Source organism: Dromiciops gliroides, chromosome 5 (assembly GCF_019393635.1).
Source record: "Dromiciops gliroides isolate mDroGli1 chromosome 5, mDroGli1.pri, whole genome shotgun sequence".
Lineage (NCBI taxonomy): Eukaryota > Metazoa > Chordata > Mammalia > Microbiotheria > Microbiotheriidae > Dromiciops > Dromiciops gliroides.
Window position 1 is genome coordinate 296,294,285 of NC_057865.1, and position 14,043 is coordinate 296,308,327.

The 14,043-nt window shown below is 58.5% G+C and overlaps 1 protein-coding gene and 1 pseudogene across 2 annotated transcripts in view; one reads left to right on the forward strand and one right to left on the reverse strand.

Annotated features, from left to right (window-relative positions):
• The first annotated feature begins 995 nt into the window (after positions 1–995).
• The window catches only part of PLXNB2 (plexin B2), an 89,834-nt gene continuing 76,786 nt past the window's right edge, over positions 996–14,043 (forward strand). The window contains exon 1 of one of the 2 annotated variants that reach the window (XM_043965424.1): positions 996–1,212. The gene's annotated coding sequence lies outside the window, so the exon portion shown is untranslated. Of the gene's footprint in view, positions 1,213–3,275; positions 3,392–14,043 lie in introns of those variants that run through there. The other variant, XM_043965425.1, reaches the window with a different exon arrangement.
• LOC122727730 lies at positions 13,444–13,895 on the reverse strand (annotated as a pseudogene).

A 14,043-nucleotide genomic window follows, 5' to 3' on the forward strand; every position in this document is an offset into this window, starting at 1 on the left:
GACTTAACATCCCCTTTGAAGACCTCCACTGAGGAGTAGCTCACTACTTCCAGCCTTCCGCTTGGGTTCAGTTATGATCTAGGAAGTTTTCCCTCCCTGTTGCCCCTCCCCCCCAATTCTGGCCTCACCCCTGTTCCGAACCCAAAGGTCCCCTAGCAGTGATCGAGTCCAACCCGCTGCAACAGAACCCCCACTATAGCATGCCTTGCAATGGACTCTCCAGACTCGTCTTGGAGTTCTCAGGCGAGGGGAGACTCACTACCTCCCAGCCTGGAGAGCATTCCCTTCTGCTTGGGGACTGCCCAGCCAGCGACCCTCGATCTGCCTGCCACTCAAGCCTGGCGGGGTGTGAAGTCGGGCCCTCACCTTCCAGGTGCTCCCTCTCTGGCCGGGTCTGCTTCCCACCACTTCAGTCCAGAGCGCTTAAGGGTTACAAAGGAAGCGCCTATCGTGGGGTCCCGGAATAACAAAGGAGGCAACTGAGGCTCAGCGAGGGGAAGGGCCCGGCAGAGGGTCGCCCCTCGTGGCAATGTGTGCCAGGTGGGCCAGGCAAAAGCCGGGCACCGGGAGCAGAGTGGGGAGGGATGGAGGGATGGAGGGAAGTGGAGGGAGGGGTCAGGCTGTTCCCAGGGCAGGGGCTGGGGGGTCGAGCTCCGCTGGGTCCCCGCCCCCAGCGCCTCGCGCCGACCTTTCCGCTTCCGGTCCCCCCCAACCCTCCCCCCCAGCTTTGGCTGGCGCTGGCCAGGTTGGAGCAGAGCCCCCGGGGCCAGCAGGACAGGAGGGGAGGGGCTACAGAGGGGCGGGACCTGAAAGGCGGGGCCTAGCGGGGGGTGGGGTAGGCTGAGGAACCGGGAGGAGGAGGAGGAGGAGGAGGAGGAGGGAAAAGGAGAAGGAGGGAGAAGGAGGAGCAGGAGGAGCGGAAAGAAGAGACGGGAGCGAAGGAGGCAGGGAGAAGAGGGAGGGAGGGAGCCAACGAGGGAGGAGGGAGGGAGGCAGGCAGCGAACGAGCGGGAGCGGGAGTGCCGGGAGGCCCCCGGGAGAGCAGCGCGGGGCCAAGGCGGAGCGGCCCGGGCAGCGGCGGCCCCAGGGAGAGCCCCCCGCGCCCCCAGCCCGCAGGCCCGGCCGCCATGCAGGGGCGCAGCGCGCGCAGAGGGAGAACGGCCACCGCCACCGTCGCCGTCACCGCCGCCGCCACGGTCGCCACCACCTCGGGTAAGGCTAGGGTCTGGGCCGCCACCTGTTGCGGGGAGCGGCGGGGAGCCGCCGGGAGGGGGGCGGGGAGGGAGTCAGTCCCCCCATTCCGATCCCGGGGGGGCGCGTCCAGGGAGACCAAAGTGGGGCTCAGAAACTGCCCCTTTGGGCCCGGGCGGCGGCGCCTGCCGTCAGCAGGGCAGGCTGGGAGGCCCCGCAGGAGGACCCACGGTCGCGAGGGGGTCCGTCCGCTGTGTTGGAAGATGGGGTGTCGGCGAGTTCTAGGAGGTCTGAGCCTTGGGGAGGCTTCAGGTGCTGAGGGACCCTGCGTTCAGACTGGGAGGGGATGCTGGAGGCTCTCATGCGGACGCATCTGTGCTGCTGGTGGGTATTCTGGGGTGTCGGGATTATTGGGGCTCCTGTTAGGGATCCTAGGTGTTTGAGGAATCTGGGCGTCTGGCTGTTGGTGAGCCCCCAATTGTGGAGGAAACGCCGTGGTTCGGAGGCGCCCTCATTCTTGGGGGGCCTGCGACGCGGGAGGAAAGCCCCCCCTTGGTGGAAGGGCCTCCCAGAAACAAGCTTCTCTATGCTTCTTGAACCTGAACGGAGTTGCTGTTTGGGGGGGGTGGGGCTTAGGGCTGCCCAACCTGATCTGGGCGCCTTGGAAGGGGAGCCCACCAGAGAAGAAAGCTCCCCTCTCCCCCAGCCTGAGGGGACGGTGGGAAGGGGGGGGGGTGCAGGACGCCGGCTCCAAAGTCGCCGTCGCGTCTCCTTCTCCTGGGAGCATCGACAGTTGGCCCGGGACTGATTGAAAAAGTTTCTGGTTCGGGGGCGGGTCGCGGTTGGCCGGGTCCAGCGTGGCCTAGGTCCAGAGTCCCGGCATTCTGGTGTGGTGTGGACACTCCCTGGCTTCTCCCTCCCACCCCGCCCTGTCCCCTTGATCTCCTGGGGGCGGTTGCAGCCCACAGCCCAGCCCGACGGGACCAGCTCACTTTAGGAGTTTGGCCTCCTCCGCGTGCCAGAGCATGGCCCCTTCTTTCCCCTATCGTGGAGAGCTGCCCGGGGGCCCGGGGCGCCCCCTCCCCGTGGGAAAGGGCGGGCCCCAGGGCAGGGTCTGGGATTGATCTTCCCTCCTTTTCGGAAGAGTGAAAGGCTCTGGGGCCTGCTGGGGCTTGTCTGGGTTTGGAATCCAGAGTGTACGTAGGGGAGGTGGGGGGCGGGGCGGGGCGGGGGCCGGGGTGCCAGGATGATCCAGCTGGAGAGACCGGCTGGGCGCCTAAGCTAAGGGTGCCTCCTAGCAAGGCGCCTCCTAGCAGGGCTTCCACCCACACCCCCTGGCTGGGCTGGGGCAGAGCTTGGGGGGAGACCTAGCCGAGGCCAGCTGCCCCAGCCGGGTCCCTCCCCGGTTCTCATCCCAGCGCCTGAGGGAGGGAGAGTGGGAGGGAGGAAGGAAGGAATGTGGGACAAAGGCTTAGAGTTTAAGAAAACAAATATTAAGTGGGCCCTCTCCCGCCTGGGCCTGGACCTGACCCTGGCCTGAGCAAATCCTCCCCCTCCCCTCCTTGCACTCCTGGACGTCTCCCCGCCCCCACCCCATCCCCTTCCTAAAGTGGAGGTGCCCCATCGGTCGCTAATGCTCCCTAACCCCCCCCCCGCCCAGTTCTCAACATCAGGGTGCCTAGAGATTTCTCCACCCTGACCCTTGAACACCTGGAACTGTCCCCCAGCACCCCGCCCCCCCAATCTTTCTCATCTCCCCAAATCCCTCTTCTCCGGCCAGGTTCTCTCAGTGCCCATCCTCCACCTCCACCCAAGGGCTCAGAGCACCCAGGTCTTCCTGCCCACTGCCCCTGGGCCTCTCGACTTCCCTATCTACTGCCATTCCCCGGCGCCCAGAGGAAAGGGGGGAGACGATTTGGGAGCTTCTCTGGGACCAGGTTGGGGGAGGCAGGGGGGCCTGAGCAGCCCCTCCCCCGGCTGTGGGCGTGGGACCCAGATGCCCCTCCCCTTCCCTGGCCACACAAAGACCCATCTCCATGGTAGCGGCCAGCACTCCTCCGCCAAGCCTAGCCCGCACACAGCCCACAGGGGGAGCCGGGGCCGGCTGGCCGCCAGCAGCAGGCAACGGGCATTGGGCACTGGCAGGGTAGGGGGCGGGCTGCCCCTTGGCCGGAGGAGCCAGCTGTGGTGGGAGATGCAGGTACTGAGCCCTCACCCGGTGTCCAGGCCCACAGGGTACTGCCCACAGCACCAGGGCTGCGGGGTGTGGGCTGGGTTTGTGTCTGTTTGTTGTGTTGCGTTGTTGTGTGGCGGGGCGTGGGTTGGCCTTTGTAAACAGTCTCCCGGAGCCCGCGCCCTCTCAGCTCTTGCCCTGGTGCTGCCTGTGGGCTGCCGGGTGGGACTTGGGAAACATGGAGGCTGAGTGGGCAGAGGGGGAGACAAAAGGGGAGGAAGAATCACTGGGCTGGCCAGGGTCTCTCTGGTCATGGAGAGGGCCTGGGAGGAGAGAGGGACCCAGGCTAAGGCCCTCAAAGCCAGTCGCTCCTTGGCCCCCCGCTGGCGCCTGGTCAGCCACTGGCTGTCCATCTTGCAGCCTCTGTCTCTCCTTCCAGGCGGCCTCCCCCCTCGCTGTTTCTTCCTCCAACTTTGCAGCTGAGCTCACACCGCCCCCCCCCTTCCCCCGGCTTCCCCAGAGAGGTAGACAGTTGGTGGTGTGAGGTGGGCCCGATGTCCCACCGACCACTTTGTGGCAGCTCCCCAAGTCATTCTTCCCTCCTCTCTTCCTCAAAATTCCCCTCCCAGGCTCCCACCCCCAACACACACTTAATGAATCCAAAGGTGCATGATTTGGATTGATTGTGCAAGAGGGAAGAGAGTGGAAGCTGGGCTGGGCAGCCACAAGTAGCTGATCAACTTTCTCTAGAGAGAAAACAAAAATCAAGTCCGATTCCAAGGCCCCCCCCCTTGGCTGCTGGCCTCTCCTGGGCTCGGCCCCGGCCCGACCTCTTCAGGGCTGCCTCCCCCCTCCCCAGCTCCTCCTCCTGGGCGGGCCCTGGGCCTAGCCCTCCCTCCTGGGGGGACTTCGGTGTCTTTATCCCTCCCAAGCCTGAGGCGCATTGAACCAATGAGTTGGGTGGTGTTCTTCAGGACTGCCCAGGAAGGGGACTGGGGCTTACAGAGCCCGTTTAGTGCAGTCAAGAGCTCAAGGAAGGGCATGGACAAGGTGACCTCTCGACATCTGGTTCTTTGGAGAGAGCTTGGGAGGAGGGGAGCTAGAGGCCCGGCGCTCCGGCTCCCCTACCCTTAGGGCTGGGACCTTCCACTCAACTTGCTTTCAGCTGTCCCATGCACATTTCTCCATTCCAGATATCTCCCAGGGGAAGTTTGTGTAGCCTTGAGCAGGGAATCTGGGGGAGACAGGCTTCTCATCCTGGCCTGCTGAATCACTGAATAAGCCTGGCCATCTCTCTTCTGCTTTCTGGACCTCAGTTTCCCCATTTGTAAAACGGAAGGAGTTGGGCTGGATGCTAAGGACTCCCCTTGCTTATTATTAGCACTCTGGTATAGATGGGAGGGATTGCAGGGTACCCCACCCCAGTGAACTGGCGAGAGTCTCTGGTGGGGCTCTGGGCTGTAAAGTTGGCCATCAAGTGCTAGGGCACATCCTGACACTTTGATGAGCTCGTGCCCTTGGTGACAAGTGTTCGAGGTGTCAGACGGAGGCTGGAGAGAGGCAGCCCCATGGCTTGGGCCTGTGCTGCCCAGGACTGGGACTACAAGGTCTCCCATTTCACACTGCAGTGAGCCCAGTTGTAGATGGCTGCTTGACCCTGACCATGGAAGCCTTCCGGGTTAGATTGTGAGCTCCTTGAGAGCATATCAGTGCCAGGCATAGCGATCGATGCATTCCCCACTTTTCTGGAGGAGGTTCCATTGAACCCCTGCTCCCACCAAGGTGAGGATACCGGGCCCCATGTTGCCCCTTTGCTCCCAGTGTTCCCTGATTGTCTCCCCCTCCCAGCTCCTCCTCAACATAGGCTGCACCAAAGGCTGGGTAGGGGAGCTGAGATTGGAAGACTAAGGGGGCCCATGCTCCCATCTGCAGGTATGTAGGGGTGGCTTGGGGAAGAAGAATGGGCCTTGTGTCCGGCCCCAGAGGGGCCGGGGCAGGATCGGGGAGAGGAGAAGGTGTAGGGTTAGGGCCTGGGCAGCAGTAACCACTTCAGAAATCCCTGGCACCAACAAGCAGAGGATGAAGGTGATGGTGATATCATTCAGAGGCAGGCAAAATGTTTGGGGCATGTTATCTCATTTGGTCCTCATGACAACTCAGGGACGTGAGGGGCTAACCTGGCAGGGATTAGGTGACTTTTCCAGGACCACACAACTATGGCAGCTCAGTGGCTGGATCTGAATTCCCTTTTTCCTGACTCCAGGCCCAGTCCTCTACCCACTGCCCCACCTAGGATTTATCAGGCTCTTTGCTAAGCTCTAGGAATACAAAGAAAAGCAAAAAGAGGGTGCCTACCCTCCTTGAGTTCACTTCCCAGTGTAGGAGATAACATTCCAATGTCTAGTTCCTGGGTAGTTGTGGGGGCGGGGTAGAGGGGAGATGGCCTAACCAAGGTGGGAGGGCCTAGCCAAAGGAAGGAGGCCTGCCTTCTGGGGGGAGGGGGGGAACCCTGAGGGGCTGAGGGAGGCTACTCCCCTCTCTGAGACTTCCTGCCCCACCCATGGGGAACCCAAGTGTTGCCCTTCACACCCTGAGGACTAGACCGGCATGTGTTGGCCCCGTGTTCTCTAGACTGAGGGACCTCAGCCATCCTACATCATCATCATCTTCTTCTTCTTCTTCTTTTTTTGTGAGGCAATTGGGGTTAAGTGACTTGCCCAGGGTCACACAGCTAGTAAGTGTTAAGTGTCTGAGGCCAGATTTGAACTCAGGTCCTCCTGAATCCAGGGCTGGTGCTCTATCCACTGCACCACCTAGCTGACCCATATCCCACATCTTCTCCCCGTCCCCCCCCCACAACTCTGCACAGGAGTCTTGCTGGAGGGGAGGGGGGCAGCTCTTTCTCTCCTTCCCCTGTGTTTGGAAACTTAGAGCAGAAAAATGTTTCCAGCTCTCCTCCTCTGGTCCGGAAGGATCCTGGGCAAACTCCAGGAGACCCAAAGGCAAAGAAGGGTCCTGACTTTTAACCTGTCCCAGGCCACCCAATTTGTGGCTTTGAGATCACTGGGCAGCCTGGGAAAGCAATACCACATCTTAGGCATCTTAGGCTCCCCCGCCCAGATCTCCTCTTGTCTCCTGATTGCTGCTCTCCCCATTCAGGGAGGGGCCCTGGAGAGAGTGCTCCAGGCTGGGAGCCCACTGTGGCCCAAACAGGCCACTTCCCATCCCCCAGCTGAAGCCTGCAGTGGGATGGGGGGAGGCAGGTGTGGGGGCTGAGCCCTGGCCCAGGAATGTGAGTGATTCTAGCCCTGGATGTGAGGGGCTGGAGGAGGTGTGAGAGACAAGAGCCAGATGGGAGATTTGGGAAGGATGCAGGGGCTGCCCCCCACCAACAGACACCCTCCTCTGGCACTTCTGGCTACCCTAATGGACAGGGACCGATTCCTTGTGTGTAGTCCCAGGGATACTCCCTGCATCCTTCCAAATCTACAGGGATGCCCTGCACCAGCCTTCACTTGAACACCTCATTACCTCCTTAGGCATGGGGAAAGTGCTCTGGCTCTTCTCTGATGCTAGCTACTCTAAGCAAACCTCTACTGCTGGGGAGGTTGGGGGAGGCATTGTAGGGGGCGTCTATTCTCTTGGGGGGGTATTTTTAGGATCAAAGAGGAAGAAGTGGTCTAGTCCAACCTCTTCATTTCACAGATGGGGAAACTGAGGCCCAGAGAACTTAAGGGTTTCCCCAGCCTGACCTGAACTCCAGTTGATCATTCTTAGACTGTTGATAGCCAGGGGCCTGGGGAGATCCTTAAGGTTCAGTGCCACTATCTTGCTGTTTGGTGATGTGAGACAGACTCGGGGGGAGGGGGTAGCTCTGGGGTTGGGGGGAGTTGGCTTTCCACACAGGTGTTTTCCAGATGTGCTCCCTAGTGTGGCTGGGGGGAAGGGAGACCCTGCTTGGAATTAGATGGTATCTGATTGCCCCCAGCTGTGCACATCTGTTTGGGGGGCTTCTGGAATGAGGACAGAAATCTTCTGAAGGAGAGGGGGAGGGGATGAAGGGCTCACCAAAATATCTTCCTTCAGCCTGACTTCAGACCCGCTGTTCCATGCCACTAAGCTCTAGGTCCATCCGCCCCACCCTGCGTGATGCAAATCTGGAGGAGCAGGGCCTGGGTTTGGCCCTGGGGAAGGCTGGAGCCTGCCTCACTTTGCCCTTGGAGAAAAGGCTTCGGAGGGAGGTGAAGCTTGTTGAACATGGAGTCATGGATTGAAGAAGCTGTATTTGGGAGCCAGGAAGACCCGGGTTCCAATTCTGCCTCAGAACTGGTTAGCTGTGTGAGCCACACAGTGACTGGTATACTGCCTCAGTTTCCCCATCTATAACACGAAAGGCCTCTAGTCTCCCCTCAGCCTCGGGCTCAGTCAATGAATCTGATGCATCGAGGGCCAGCCCAGGAACCTCACCGGGCATGTGGTGTCTCAGCTCTCCCAGTTTGCCTTGGCCTTTTGGGGCCCTGATACAATTTTCCAGGAAATAGACCAGAGAAAGCTTTGGGGTGTATGCAAAGCACATGCAAATATACCTGTCCTTCCCCTTTTAGTGGGGACATAAGGGTTGTTGTGCCTCTAGGGTCCCCCTCTGGGGAGGGCTGTAGGCCCAGACCCTGGGGGAACCCACGCCCACCGAGCTGGCCCGCACCCCAGAGAATGCCTCCAAAGGGCTCACAGCTGCTGACACTTCAGGATCCTTCCTGACTGGCAAAGTGGTCTGGTAGCTTCCCTGTAGGAGCTGAAGGGGGAAGAAGTGGTGGGATTGGGAGGAGTGTGGGGAGGCCCTGCCCTCAGGAAGCTTCTAGTCTAGTCTGGTTTGGAGAGCTGTCTCAAAGTGGTTACCTTGAGAGGAGGTAGTGAGTTCCCCTTCCATGAAGGTGTTCGAACCAAGGGTAGGTGACTGTTGGTTCTGTTAGAGGAGGAGTTCTTCTCAGGGTTCTTCTGGGGGTCCCCTCTGATGCTGAAATTCTGGTTGTGTGACCTAGGGCTGGACAGCAGAGTGGTCTAGAATGAGCTGAGGGGACACTTGGGGGGGGTCTCTGCTGGACAGCCTGAAGGGCTTGGGGGCCTGGCCGGCCCAGGCTTCATGGTACAGGAGGCCAAAGCCCCCTTGTCCCCCATCCCCTAGAGTTGGAACTGGGAAGAGCAAGAGCCACCCTAGAGTCTGGTGCTCAGGGCAGCTGGCACCCTCAGCAGCCGCTTCCCTTTTGGGTCTTATGCCTGCGTGGCTGGGGGGACAATAGAGGTGCTGGGGTTCCTATGGCTGACTTAACTCTGTGTAAGTGACCCCGAGGAACAGGCAGAACTGGATTGTGGACATGGCTGGAACCACATGACTGTGCCTGTGAGAGATGAGAGAGTTGGTGTTTTTGTGCCCTCCTGCCTGCCTCTGTGACGCTGGGCACTTGGACATGTGTGTGCCAGGTCCTGTGATGCAGCATGTATGTGCACACACATGTGCATGAGTGTGTGTGCACGCTCATGTGTGCATGTGTATGTGCACGCTCATGTGTGCATGTGTGTGTGCGCGCATGTGTGTGTGAATGAGCTCTCACGGGTCCAGCCACGTCTTTCTCTGTCTCAGGCCTGGGAATGTGAGCTCTGCTGTTTTTATGAGATATTTCTAGCAAAGACAAGTGGCACAGCCGAGTGGGCATGGGACTGTCTCCTCCCCACTTTGCCCTACAGTCTTTCTTCCCCTTCTCCCTCTCTCCCCTTCCCCTTTGCCCCGTCTCCCCAGTAACAGCCACAACGTGGTTTTCTTCTCTGGGCGTTTCCTTCTGGTATTAATTGCTTCAGCCCCGACCTGGCACTGTCCTTGTGGAAGTGGAGAAGTGGCATCAAGCTCTTTGGGGCAGGGGAGAAGGAGCTCCCTGCATCTGTCTCCCTCCTTCATCTGAACAAGGAGCGTGACCTGCCTCTGGACCCCTGGTCCCGTCCCCCTTCCTCCTTTCCAGGTGGCTTCCTCTTTCACTGGCTCGTGCAGCCCCACCCCGCATCACTGGGCTCAGAGGGATGAGCTGTTTTCAGCAGCTGCTAGGATGAATGGGGACCTGCGTGTGGAGGGGAAAGGAGGAGAGCCTGCTTCCTACTTGCTGTGTGACCTTAGAAAGGTTCCTCCTTCTCTCTGCGGCTCAGTTTTTGTCGTGGGGAATACTAATTGGTTGGACAAAGTGAACTTAAAATGCTCTCCTTGGTGACCTTAGGAGGAGGGTGGATTAACCAGTCTGAGAATACAGAGGGAAAGTTTGGTGCCCACCTAGACCTGCAGCTCTGGGCTCTTGAGGGGCTGGGGACCCAGGCCCCTGAAGAGCTGAGATGGCGGAGGCCTTGGGGAAGGAGAGGGAGAAGAGCAAAGCCTCCTGGCAGCTGGGCAGAGGCTCTGAGTATCTTCTTGGGTCCCTCTGTCCTCAGCCAGAAGCTGGTGTCCGAGCAGGAGGGCAGGTGGGTGTGGTGCTGGAGGTGTCCTGAGGGGCAGGCAGATGGAGAGCCGGGCTGCCTTTCAGAGGCATCCGCCTGGCGTGCAGAGAGCCAGTAAGACCCTCCTACCTCCCCCGCTGGGTGAGCCTGGCTCTTCACCCCGAGGGTGGACTGGGGCAGAAGATATTGAATTGGAAAGGAGGCGGGCAGGGACCATGTTGCTGAGCCTGCTTCCCGCTGCCACCCTCCTGATGCTGCCCACAGGGGGCGGGGCAAGGCTCAATAAGGATGGTTTGGGCATGAGCGGGCAGGGGGCTGCTCTGTCCATCTGGACTCCCCACTCCCTCCTTTTCCTGACAAGTCAGTGGGGATGGGGGCCAGGTGGAAGAACACATGGTGAATCCTCAGACCCAGAACCCCTCCTGGCATCCCAAGCACCTCTATCCTTGGACTCCAGGGCCTTCCGAGGGGAGGGAGGTCTGCCTGTTTCCCTGCAGGCTTGGGAATCGCCATCAAAGGAAAGCACCTTTCCGTCCTGTCCCTTGTCTCCACGACACTCCTTTCTGTTGGGAACCCCAAACCTGGTGACTTTGTGGGTAGGGCTGGGCTGGGCGAGAGTCTCAGACCATTTCCCAAGATGGCTGAGTTTTGGTGACTGGAGGTGACCCCTCCAGCAGGCTTCTTCCTCTTCATATGATTATAGGATGCCATCGTTTTACAGACTGGGAAACTGAGACCTGATGGAGGAAGTGACTTGGCCAGGGTGTCACAAGCTAGTGAGGCAGGGTGAGTTTAGAGGCAGCAGATGCCTCTTGTTGTGTGATCTTGGGTGTCCTTTCCTTCTCTGCAGCTTCTAGAAAATATGGAGGGGATGCTTTCTCTCCAAGAGTGAGGCTCTGAGTTCTGTCTTCAGACTCTACTCTGCTGAAGGAGAAATAGGCATCTGAACTGAAGGCAGGCCCGGCCCATCTGACCTCTTCCTTTTACAAACAAGGAAACAGAGGCTCGGAGAGGGAGGGTACTTCGGTCTATCAGTTGCCAAGGTCTGGGGGACCAGCCCCCGGGCACCTTTGGCCCCTCCAGCCCGAGTCTGTCTGTTAAAATTGCTGCCGGCCCAGCCTCCTGTCCAGGCCAGAAGTCTGTCTTGCTGTCTTCCGGGAGTGATGTCTCAGACTGTATGAAGGAAGGGCTCAGTGACCCTTCCAGAGCTTGAAAGCCCCAGTCATGCCACCCTCCCCAGCTCCCCAAGTCTTCCCTTCTGCTGTCCCCGCCTATCAGTGGCATTTGGGAATTCATTAGCAGTCCCAGAGGCCCGGCTACCTCCTCCCTGGCTCAGAGATAATGGGGGCTGGGCCCAAAATAGCTCCGGCTCCCAAGGCCTGAGCTGGCAGTGACTGGAGGCCAAGGCCTTTTTCCAAATGAGGAGACTGAGCCTTAGCTGAGCAGAGCTGGCTTCAGCTGGGCTCACCCAGCACCCAGGCATGGCTGAGGAAGGAGGGGCACCTTTTGGTTTCTGTTCCTTGGACTTTGGGGAAGTTCTGGGAGTGGCCGGATGCCAACATCTGAGATCTCAGTCACCCAGGGAGGGGCAAGAGGTCAGCTCTGGAGGGTTCCTGGCCTCAGGGTCCCCTTTTGTTTTCTAGTGTTGTGGGGCCTGGGGGAGAGATCAGAGCCTGAGGAGGAAATGAGCCAAGAAAAGAGGGGCCCAGGAGAGATTTGCAGGGGGAAGGAGGGGGCTTCCCTTAGTCAATGAGATCTTAGAGACCAGCTTATCCAAGCCCCTCATTCAGAGGGGGAAACTGAGGCCCAAAGAAGGGCAGTGGATGGACCAAGGTCTCACAGTAACAGATCATGTATTTGAACTCGGATCCTAGCCCTGCATTCAGGGCCCTGCACCAGGTCCCTTCCAGCCCCAGGCCCACAGGGTTTCCCAGTCAAGATGAGCCCTTTTCCTTCCCTGTCCCCCCACCCCTTTCCTTCCCAGATGTAAGTTGGAGGTGATGAACTGAGAGGTCCCATCACTCAGAGTTCTAGAAAGAGCCTTGGACTCAGGTCCTGTCATTTGTTGCCATTGTAACCTGGGCAAAGGCCTCTCTGAGACTCCATGTCCCTCTCTAGAAAATGAGGGGATTGGAATAAATGACGTGTAAGGCCCTTCCCCAGCAAACCCCGATCCCCAATTTCCTCTTCTCCCATAGGAAGGGGAAGCCCCTGGCCAGCTGGCTCTGGTGCTGGGCCCAGCCATCTGGAGCACTCTCATTGGGCGCCCCTCTGCCCCCTTGTGTGGGCCTGTGTCTGATCTGTTGCCCCCCCTCTGGGAAATGAGGCAGGACCAGCTCTGGGTGTCAGTCCTAGCTTCCCATGGGGAGGGGAGGAGGAAGACACAGAGAGAGAGAGACAGAAATGAGAGACAGAGAAACAGAGACAGAGATGAGAGAGATGGAGAGAGACAGAGACAGATGAGAGACAGAAATGAGAGAGAGACTGAGACAGAGATAAAGAGAGACAGAAACAGATGAGACAAAGAGATGAGAGAATGAGAGAGATGTGGAGAGAGACACAGAGATGAGAGAGACAGAAATGACAGAGACAGAGAGATGAGAGAGAGAGATGGAGAGAGACAGAGAGAGTTGGAGAGAGACAGAGATGAGAGAGATGGAGAGAGACAGAGAGAGATGGAGAGTTGTCGGGAGACAGATGAGAGATGGAGAGAGAGATAGAGATGAGAGAGATGGAGACAGAGACAGAAACAGATGAAACAGAGATGAGAGAATGAGAGAGATGTGGAGAGAGACACACAGAGATGAGAGAGACAGAAATGACAGAGACTGAGAGATGGAGAGAAACAGAGATGGTGAGAGTGACAGATGAGAGACAGAGTTGGAGAGAGAAACAGGTGGAGAGAGAGAGACAGAGATGAGAGAGACAGAGAGTTGGAGAGAGACAGAGATGAGAGAGAGATGGAGAGAGACAGATGAGAGATGGAGAGAGAGATGGAGACAGAGACAGAGGAGTGTTGGGGGGGGGTAGTAATTACAGCCTCAGCGGGATCTGGATGGGACTTAGGCCTGGCTGGCCTGTCCAGCTCTGAAGTGGGGCTCCTTCCCCCGCTTTGCTCAACCTGCCAACCTGCCTCCCCTGCCTTTGTGCTGTTAATGACTGTTTACCTTCTAGGTGCGGTATCTTGGCTGGGGGCACGGGTGGAGGGGTCGGGCTGAATAATGGTTTCTAGGTGTCCAAACAGCCCCCCTCCCATCCCACCTTGGGGCCTGGCTTCTCTTCTCCTTTTGGAGGAGAGAGGCTGGAGGCTGGTGTCTCTTCTTAAGAAAGGCAGCCTGGGTTGGTGGGCAGAGCCCTCACCCTGGCTTCTCGTCCTGGGGTGACCCTTCTCCTTGCTAAGCCTCAGTTTCCATCTTTTTTTTTTTAGGAGCAGTTAGCAAGTTTATTTGGTGAAAGCAGAGAGCGGGCAGGCCAAAGAGGACTTGTTGGGGTTGGAAGGAAGGATGTTGGTAACCCTGGCAATGTAGTTAGCTGCTTCAGGGGTGAGAGGATCATTTTTCATACTGAGAAAGTTAGGGGACGCTTTGTGGAAAAGGGACTTGTTCTCAGCCATTCAGCACCATCCGGACTAGCTCTTCATAGCTGATACAACCATCGCTGTCCTCATGCGCTGCCACCAACACTCCCACTTCCTCGGTCGTCTTCTCACCCAGAGTGATGAGCACGTGCCGTATTTCAGCGCCTATGACTGTGCCATTCCCTTCCTTATCAAACACCCGAAGCCCCCTACATAGTCTTCATATGTGCCCTGGCCCTTATTCTTTGTTACGGTCTGCAGCACTGGCAGGAAGTGTTCAAAGTCCAGCACCTTCACATTCATCTCATCCCTCTTGGGATTCCCTAAGACCTTGAGCACCTCAGCATTGGTGGGGTTCTGGCCCAAGGCCCGCATCATGTCCGCACACTGGCTGTATAAGATCTTTCCATCCCCCGTGCGGTCAAACAGCTGGAAGGTGGCCTTGAACTCAGCAGTCCAATCCTCCGTGAAGTCACACATCTTGGCCATGCGGTATGTAATGGCTCCCCTCAGTTTCCATCTTTGTAAAATGGGGATAACCCCTGCAGGACTTGCATCCCAGGGCTGAGGTCACTGACAGCATCTGCTTCAATGAGATGATGTCCCTCTGGCCCTTTGCTGGGGGGAT